Below are 9396 nucleotides of genomic sequence, written 5' to 3' on the forward strand. Positions count from 1 at the left end.
TCAGAAAAAATATATCAATTAAATAAAACCTTGGAGAAAATCCACTGTTTACAATGCAATCATAATGTGCACAATTATATTCATATTGTCTGTTGATTTTTAGTACCACTGATTCAATTCACCCAGAGTAATTTCAGTTTCTAACCCCTATAGCCCTAATACTATGGTTCATTTGTTATTTATTACATCAACATTTCTTATTATGTTAAGAGGGATATGAGTTTGTCCCAATATGAGGAAAGGCTGAGGGACTTGGGACTCTTCAGCCTGGGGAAGAGGAGGCTGAGAGGGGACCTCATCACTGTTAATAAATATCTAAAGTGCAGGAGTTATATGAATGGGGCCAGGCTCTTTTCAGTGGTGTGCAGAGACAGAACAAGGAGTAAGGGCAAAAACTGCCACACAAGAAGTTCCAAAAAAAAATTACTGTGAGGGTGACAGACCTCTGGAACATGCTGCTCAGAAAGGTAGTGGTGTCTCCTTTTCTGGAGATATTCAAGACTCACTTAGACACCATCTTGTGCAACTTGCTTTAGGGAATCTACTTTAGCTGGGGGTTGAACTAGATGATATCCAGAGGTCCCTTTTAACCCCTACATATTGTTCTGTGATTCTGTGAAGGTATTCCTTCCTGCTTATAATTTCTCTAGTCATTTGCTTACCATATTATTTTTTTGTGTATTAGTGTCACGAAGTGTAGAGTTTTTAAGAGACATTAAGTCTCTTACAAAAAGGCACCTGGCATTTAGAGTATTGCTTTCTAGAATTTCAGTGGACTCAGAAATCTGCAATATTTTCTAACATGTTAGGGAGAAAACTGTTACAAACTCTTGATAAAATAGTTCAGCGAGCTTATGTTTTGTCCTATCTTATGCAGTCAGCAATAAAATAAAATGCCCCATCACTGACTACTAACAAGCAGCTTGATTTCATGATAATTTCATTAAAAAAATATATATATATATCTCTACATGCATTTAACATGATGATTTCTTAACATTTAATGTGGATATGATATAAAAGGACAAGAACTGAGAAATCCAGTCCCACTACCAACCTTTGAATTAATAGTATTTAAATGTACTATCCCTCTTAATCTTTCAATGACTTTTTTGAGGATATTATCATATGTTTTAAAAGATTCTCACAGAAAATTTTCCATCCAGTCCAATAGTACTTTATTTTGTCCCGATCTAGGTTTTTTTCTTGGATCTGCATCTATATTTCTCTTTTAATATGGACCCTTTGAACATTTTGAAATCTGAATTTTTTATCTTTGCTCTTCCTACTTCTGATTATTCCTATTGCTCTTCTTCAGGTTTTATTTTTTCCTTTATTAATTTGAATTTACTGAGATAGGAGGACAAATTTCTATGTACTGTATTGGAGGAAGCACAACGGATTTATGCCATAGCAAATTTTTGTGTATATGTTTGTTCTCTACTTAGTTTCTAGTAATTGCTAATAATCAGTTCTGCTGTTGGACTACTTCCAAGTATTGCAATGGAACTGTCCATGTCTAAGGGATCTTTTTTCTTGTAACTATTGCACATTTACTTTCTAATTAAGGATTGCTTGTTTGCTTCTTGCTTTGTTGGCTTTATTCATGAACAGAACTTGGCATTTTTGACACTGAATTTCATTTACCATTTTGTATTATGGCCCTGTAGTAATTATATGTAATTCTTCTGTAACTCATTGTATTTGTTTTTATCTTTACAAATGTGAACTAGATATTTATTCTGTCAACTTTCTTCATGGCCTTCTACTTTTTATAACTTTATTAGCATTTTCAAGAGCACAGACATTACAACCAGTCCCTGTAGACCTCCAGCGGTGATCTTCCTACACTGTGAAAGCTGCCTAATTATTTCTATTCTTGATTTGCTATCTTATACCCCATAATTAACTTACAAGATGAATGCTTTTCTTCATTTATGCTTTTCATAGAATCATAGAATTGCTAAGGTTGGAAAAGACCCACAGGATCATCCAGTCCAACCATTCGTTCGCTCTTCACCAATGGTTCTTGCTAAACCATGTCCCTCAACATAACATCCATACGCTCTTTGAACACCTTCACCCTCTCTGGGCAGCCCATTCTAGTGCCTGACCACCCTTTCAGAGAAGTAGTATTTCCTAACGTCCAGCCTGAATCTTCCCTGGCGCAGCTTGAAGCCATTCCCTCTCGTCCTATCACTAGTCATCCGAGAGAAGAGGCTGACCCCCCAGCTCACTACAACCTCCCTTCAGGTAGTTATAGAGAGCAGTAAGGTCTCCCCTGAGCCTCCTCTTCTCTAGACTGAACAATCCCAGCTCCTTCAGCCGCTCCTCATAAGGCCTGTGCTCCAGACCCCTCACCAGCTTTGTTGCCCTCCTCTGGACATGCTCCAGGGCCTTGATGTCTTTCTTACAGTGAGGGGCCCTTTCTCTTAAACCCTTGAGTGAAGAATATTGTGAAGTACCCTTTAGTAATCCAGTTAAACTTTTTGACACAGTCTCCCTTGTCCACACGTTTTTTGTTGTTGCTGTTGTTGTTGTTTGTTTGTTTGTTTGTTTTGCTTCTGTGAAAATTGATTATGTTCAGAACTTATAGGAGCCACACCAAAGTCTTTTATTTTGGATGATGTTGATTTGTTATCCCGGTCAGCATTTTACAGGTCATCCATAAAGTGTCTTGAAAATGAAAATAAAAAATCAAGTTCCTCCTCATGTTCAAAGAAACAAGAATAAACTTGTGTGTTACCTTTCATCGTATGGTACTCAGGCAATTATAAATGAGAAGTTATTAGTACACTTAAACGAGACAGCGTAGCTATTTCATACTCAAGTTCCTTTGCAACTCTTGAGGGAAAAACAACTGGTTGTATCAATTTGTTACTGTTCGTTTTGTTGAGTTATGCTAAAAACCCATATCCACACTACAATTTCAGACACGTTCTCTGATGGGCCTAATGTGAGGAAACACTAGTGTAGGACTAAGATCTCTTGCAGTAGACATGAATGTGAATGAATATTCTACTTTTCCTTCTATGCCTAAATTTTTACTCACTTCTTCCACTGTTCCATGTTAAAGAATTTTCACTATTTCATGGTAAGATTGTGTGATATGGTTTAGTAAGACATAAATTATTTTACTGAGCTTATTGTATTCTTTTTGTGTTAAAATTTACACTAATATCCACAAGGTTACTATCTTTTTCCTACTATTTTACTTCCTGAGTCTTAGGATTCCTTCTAAAATGGGAACAGTGAATGCAATTCCCTTCTAGTGCCTTTTTTTCCTTGTGATAAAGTCTCTAAGCTTAGGTAATTGCTTTAAACTAAATTCATAACTTTTAGATGAGCTTTGCACATGACTAAGAACAAGATAAATGCTTATTATCCTCAGGATCTGACTGTATGTATCCTATTAATGGAATACACTGTTTTAGGATACATGTTACTTATGATCAGTGCTGAAACTTAAACAGGTGTTATTCTACTCCAGAGACATGCTCACACTACAGATCAGCTGATTTCACAAAGTAAATGGTTCTACTTATTGTAGTATTTTAAATTCAAATATTATACCAGATCACCTATCAGGCTGGCCTTCCTAAAAAAAAAAACAAAAAAAAAAAAAAAAAAAAAAACAAAAAAAAAACAAGATGTTCTAAACACATTATTCCTGATGTCTTCAAATTATAGGGAATTATAGGTTTGTTTGTTGGTTGGTTTTGGTTTGGTTTGGTTTTGGTTTGGTTTGTTTTTTCCTTACTAAGGCTCAAATACCTCTTAGATAGAAGTGAAGCCTGAGCTGGGAGGTGAGAGTTTGAACACTACCTGTGAATTTAGTCACTTCGTCTATGACATTAGGGCATGCATTACCTATTAAAAAAATCCAAAGAAATGCAAACTAAACCATATATTTGGTTTTTGTTTGTTTCTTGTAAAAAGTATAAATACTTTTGAGAGGAAAACTTCAGAATTCCTTGTTAATTCTGTCACAAAATATGTCTTACCTCTGTCTATCCCTTCAACAATAAAAAAAATTGACTCAAAAGCTCACTAATATCATATGCACATATTAGATGGAGAAAGAAACAAGGAGGAAAGCATATTTAAAACCTTGTGCTGGGATACACAGCATTAATGTCAGGACTTGACTGCAATATGTGATGGATCAATATTAATAACATTCATTTATACACTGAAAACTAATTCAGGTGAGTATATATTTATCTTGTCACAGGTCAGTCTTGCATGTCAGTGTTTTGGGGTTTAGGTTTTAAAGGCATTTTTACTTCATAGTTACGAGGCTGTCAAACCTGAATTTGACCATTTCCATAACAGCCATTGCACCTATTTGCATTCTAAAATGTAGTGAGCTTTATCCTGATGAAGGTTTTTGAGGATATAAAGAAAAATGCCTAGATGACAAATAACAGAAATATTTGATTCTTTTTTTTTCTTCTTTTTGTATCACATAAATATATCTTAATACAGCCTATGTTACCTTTAGAAATGTTTAACAGGAGATAAAAAGTTGAACAAAAATTACCTTTATTCATGTTTATCAGTACAGTAGTTGTTCATCATTCCCTACTTAAACCAGGACAAACAAAATTTAGTCAATCATAAGCATACTCTTTATAAATCACCCTCTGAAACGAAAACCAAAGAATATACAAGCTACTCTTCAAACTTCATGAAGATTTATATCTGTCTCCTGGGGAATAGCCTATAAGAATAACAGTGTCAACTGATGAAATTCCTCCTCTGTGAAGATATAAATTACAAGATACAAAAGCATAGTTTTCTATTTTCACTGAAAAGCTCCATGGTCAGATCAAAAATCACAAAGACTTCCCAAGGTGGAAGATCACTAGGTCACTACAATACCACAAAGAAATGGAAGGATCTCAGGTTACTTCTAGCTCTCTTGTAAGCCTTCATAGTCTGGGCTATAACGTAACCTATGTCTATATGGCCTGTTAAGAAAGGAGATGGGAAAAGAGCTATGGGCCATTACCCTGGCTCATGTTTCACATTATTGATAAGAGGGACATGTTCAACTGTTTTATTGAATTTACATGTCTTATATAGGAACACAGTGTAAACCTCCATCATAAACGTATTTGTTTGGATATTTTATTATTACTTTGTGAAAAGACATTTTGTCACCAGTATATGTATAACAGTACACACTAGCTTTTCATTAGCTAATACATGATAGATAGCAGGTTTAGCATGCTACAGGCTTATCTGTTCACATGCTCACCATCAGCCTCCATTGCTCCAAATGGCTGAAATTCAGTTGTGCTGACTTCTCATCTTCTGTGTGTGAGGGATTAAAGGGGTATCTAACTTTTTCTGAAGATCAATATTATCTTTACTTCTTCATGGACCATTGAGTCATTCTTACTATCTCAACATTTTCTACATTGTAACTCTTCTTATCTTGTAAGGTTTCAGGTTGTATATTCTTTTACTGTCAACAGAATTTATTCTTCTCTTCTCTTCTCTTCTCTTCTCTTCTCTTCTCTTCTCTTCTCTTCTCTTCTCTTCTCTTCTCTTCTCTTCTCTTCTCTTCTCTTCTCTTCTCTTCTCTTCTCTTCTCTTCTCTTCTCTCCTGCAAAAATAAACCAAGTTAACATAGCTGAGATTCACAAATCTGGCCTGTAGGTCACAGAGAGTTGACACTTAACATGGTTCACTGTAAAGCCATTCTACCAATTACCTTGCCAACCTTCTCTGGACAACATTAGCAGTGAAGGATACAATCAGCAAGCCCACAGTGGCAATGCATGCACACTTGGGCTTTTCTCTCTGCAATGCTCTAGAATTAATGTATAGAAATTTTATCTTAAAAAATTTTGTATTTTTATCTTAATAATGTTTACATTCTAAAATAAATCTGAGTCTTTCTGGTGGATGCTATATTTTGCTTATAAACTTCATTAGGTCCTTGTTTGTAATCAGAAGCAATATTTTTTATCCAGTTTGTTACAATGATCTGAAGATATTTTCATTGTCATGTCTCAAGAGTTTTAGTTTTATAATGCTCAAAAGGACCTGTTTAGATTTCAGTGTAATTAGGAGTCAATGAATATCATGAATGGTGGAATATCATGAATAATGCTTTATTAAGCATTACAGAAATATCTGTATTATTGCTTTATTGATCACCACACTATACTTAAAACCTTGGAAATACATTTCAGTTGCACTGTGAAACAAAAGATGTGCCAAGCCCAGACAAAATCTTCTCCTTCTAAACCATACAAGTGTAGGTAGTTTCTATAACAGTTCCATGGCTGACACAAACATTCAGACAGAAAATATTTGGTACTAACTGCAATGTAAAACTATCTGAGAATAAATGTACTGTGACTGGGCTCATAAAATAAAATTTTCTTTGCATCCAGGCAAAATGAAGTAATGACAGAGTTCACAAAACCTATTCTCCTCTTAAGACTGCTGTTTGAACTTGTTTTTTAGGAGGACTCTTTTAAAAAGTTAAAGTTGACAGTGCAAGAAATTTCACACACTTTTGTCTGTAAACTGTCAATTGCAATTGAACAATGCATTCCTCTACAGTGTTCTGTTCATGAGAATACTAAAATGAGATCTCTGGGTCATCAGACCATAATACTTATATTAGCAACATAAAATTGTACATTTCAAGTTAATAGTTACTGGAATGCAGATTTTCTGCATAGTACAGTAAGTATTGTACTGAGAGAGCAAAAAGCCTGAACTTTCTGCATTACAAAATTTCTCATTTTTTAATGCAAATGAAACATTTCCACCAGGAGAGTGATAGGACAAAACTATTACAGTTATAACACTTTCCTGGAAAAATATAGAAAAGTATATGCTTGTGAAATGAAAATACATAAATTCAGTTTTCTATGAGTATAAAATTTCCCAGATGTGGAATACTGCTAAGATCTTTTTATAGGCACGTATATGAAAGTCTCAGTCACTTCTAGTTCTTTCATAGGATAATGCAATAGTTCAATTACAGTGGCTCCAATTATTTCAAAAGAAGGAATGTAAATACTTTTTCTTAGAGAAGGTCTGGGGCTATGAGTGCTAAACAGGGCAATAGTAAGACATTTTAATATCAGAAACAAGATTTAAGACACAATTTTTTTTTGTACTGGATTTCCTATTGGTAACCTCACAGAGATTTTTGTTAAAAATAAAAGTCCATTATGAAAACTATAATACTTTAAACGCATTACACAAATGTGGCTATCTAGTCCAGGACAGATACTTTCTTAAGCCACATTTTTTCTAGTCTCATTAACTGTTATTTTGAAGCCTCTACTTTTAATTATTAGGCCTTCCATGTATCTTGTACTTTGATGTCTACAGTGACATCACCAGTGTAGATTTCACAGTGGAAGGCTTTGTAGGATTTAGTGCCAGGTCTGAATCATTCTTTATAGTATAGTTCCAAATAATTTCCTCATTAGCAAGTATTGTTTAAAAAGGGAAAATATCCAGTTTGACACTAAAGGTCTGGACGTGTTCAAATGGACTCTTATGACCACCCTTAAGGAGTTTAGTTTGCCCAGTGCTAACACTCATGCTTACAGATTCAGCCATGGTGTCGAGCGCATTCACCTAGCTGTATTCAAATGTACTCATACAACCACCCTTATGGGTGAGAATTCTTATGTCTAGCTTATAGAATAATGTTATTTACATTAGAGATATAAATTACAAAATTCTTTTGAATTGATGGTGACAAATACACTGCTTGCAGAGTATATGTGAGTGACAATAATAAAAATAATACTGCCAACTGCAAAAGCGTTAAATTTTAGAGTAACTGTACAGATTTGTAAGTTTCCCAGGAAAGCATTCAGTATAGCCAAATGTGTGAATCTTACCCAATAATAACACTGTAGAAGAACGCATTGTTCAACGCATCCTCATGGGGAGTGGAAGAGTGGCTTAGCCCATTGGCTGGTCCCAGAAGTCAGCAGTGTCCTCCCAGCATTTTTGCAATGATATGTTCTGCAAAACTGCTTTTCTCTTAGGTCATTTTTGTACAGTTTTCTTACTTTCAGGTAGAGATTGAGTGACTCTAGTCATACCTATCTTTTTTGGAATTGATGTTACAGAAAAATGAAAAGCTGATAACTTCCCCTTCCCCTTCCCATCCTTTTTTTCCTTTGTATGTGTGTGTGTGTGTGTTACTATAAGGAACATCCCCATCTACAGGTATAATGCTGGCTCCAGAACTGGTGATCTCTCTCTTTCTCTCTCTCTCTCTCTCACTCTCACTCTCTTTTTCTCTTAAGAAAGACTTACCTGAATTCCTTATAAAATTGCACAGCTTATGTAGATATAATTGTGAGAGGACCAAAGCATATAGGATAACAGTTTTGAAGAAATATCCTATTGAAGTTGATGTTCTCTTCTTGAAAAGGAGGAAATGACTTTGCGTAGCATTTCACTTTAATCTGAAGGGATTTGCAAATTTCATTCCCCATGTGGGATGTGACAGATGCTCTCAAGAAGTTGAAGAACCTTGGAAAAGGAAGTAAAAAATTGAGCAAAAAATATGAAAACAACAATAGCAAAGACAAGTTTAAATGTTCTATTTTAAGACTTGAAAAGGTTAAGTGGGAAAGAATAGGTATTGTACATAGGTTAGCAGCTATTAGTGTTCTAATTAAAGACCCATAAAAGGTCATTCTGGGGTTAAAATCTGATAATTATATATTTAATTATTTGAGTATGGTCTGTACTGTAAAAGATTATGAGAAATTCTAGAACCACAGAGCAACAGCAGAAGAAATAACTTCAAAGTAAGGCAGATTATACAGAAGCTATTGAGCTATTCATGCAAACCTAGTAAACCTTTGCAAATGTAAACCCCATGATAATTTCCTGGAGTAACTTTGAAAGAGTCAACAAAACAAAGGTTGAATAATGCCTTGAAAAGAAACAACCACAGTCAACTACCCACAAAAAAAAAAAAAAAAAAAAAAAAAAAAAAAAAAAAAAACTGAAAATCAAAGCTGTCTGAAAACCTTTTTTCCAGCATCCTCAGATAACATATTTCATTCTAATGTTCCCCAGTGCACTGTTTCAGTAAGTGATATATTTTAGAATAGGTTGCTCTTGGCTATATTTTGAAACCAAATCTGTGACTGCTCCTATCCCTGTCTTAGCTATTGACTTCTCCATGTTCAGAACTGCACAGCTGAGTTGCTTGATGAGTGCTGCATTTCACAGTTTACAGCACTATGGGAAAGTAAAATACACAGACCTTAATTTACGATCCATAAGCAATAGTTTGATTTATTATGGTGCGATTGTTTTTAAAAAAGGCATCAGGGACTCAGGGTGCTAGCTGGATGTGTCTCTGGTAATGTTCACACTGTAATTCTG

At 34.8% G+C, this 9396-nt stretch overlaps 1 long non-coding RNA gene across 1 annotated transcript; it reads right to left on the bottom strand.

The window, feature by feature from the left end:
* Positions 1-4528: 4528 nt before the first annotated feature.
* LOC124417842 lies at positions 4529-9196 on the bottom strand. Its single transcript, XR_006938811.1, has 3 exons — positions 9036-9196; positions 8311-8529; positions 4529-5614 (listed from the first exon to the last, which is right to left on the bottom strand). It is a non-coding gene; the product is annotated as an uncharacterized LOC124417842 (long non-coding RNA).
* Positions 9197-9396: the final 200 nt, after the last annotated feature.

This window comes from Gallus gallus, chromosome 3, assembly GCF_016699485.2.
Source record: "Gallus gallus isolate bGalGal1 chromosome 3, bGalGal1.mat.broiler.GRCg7b, whole genome shotgun sequence".
Classification (NCBI taxonomy): domain Eukaryota; kingdom Metazoa; phylum Chordata; class Aves; order Galliformes; family Phasianidae; genus Gallus; species Gallus gallus.